The sequence below is a fragment of the Pieris napi genome, chromosome Z (genome assembly GCF_905475465.1).
Source record: "Pieris napi chromosome Z, ilPieNapi1.2, whole genome shotgun sequence".
In the NCBI taxonomy this organism is placed as follows: Eukaryota; Metazoa; Arthropoda; class Insecta; order Lepidoptera; family Pieridae; genus Pieris; species Pieris napi.
The window spans coordinates 1,803,334-1,803,892 of record NC_062259.1 but is presented as its reverse complement, the minus strand read 5'-3'; positions in this window follow the sequence as shown (position 1 = coordinate 1,803,892).

Genomic DNA, 559 nt, shown 5'->3' with positions numbered 1-559 from the left:
GTTACCAAATAAATTTTTCTATTATTGAATGAAAAGGGGAAAAGCTACTTTGAATACACGCTTTGAGATCTAATTAAATATCTATCTTGACGAATTCACCCTTACGTTCGTTTTACGTCTGACGTTCCACAGTCACAATCGAGTAATGTTCAAAGTTTCATTTTTTTTAATACCTGCGTTTGCGCAATCTATGTGCCAAGAGAAGTACGAGACACAATAACAACCACTTTAATAAAAGGAATTATTTTAAGTGTTAAAAAACCTAATGAATAAGTGTAAAGTGCGGTATCTCGGACACACGAACATAGTGTCTAATCATTATTATAGAACACCGAGACTGTTAATGAACATTTCCTTAGTTTAAGCTATTTAATAGTATTGTAGAAAATTAAGTCAACACAATATTACTTATTAGCCATAACTATTGTATAGGCTAGATTGTAATTCACGTAGAGTCGCACTCTTTTGTGAACTTTATAATTAAAAGAAAAAAGAGTTAAATTTTAAAATATAGGAATGTTATTTTGAAAATAAGTAATGATGTAAATGTAAATAAAAA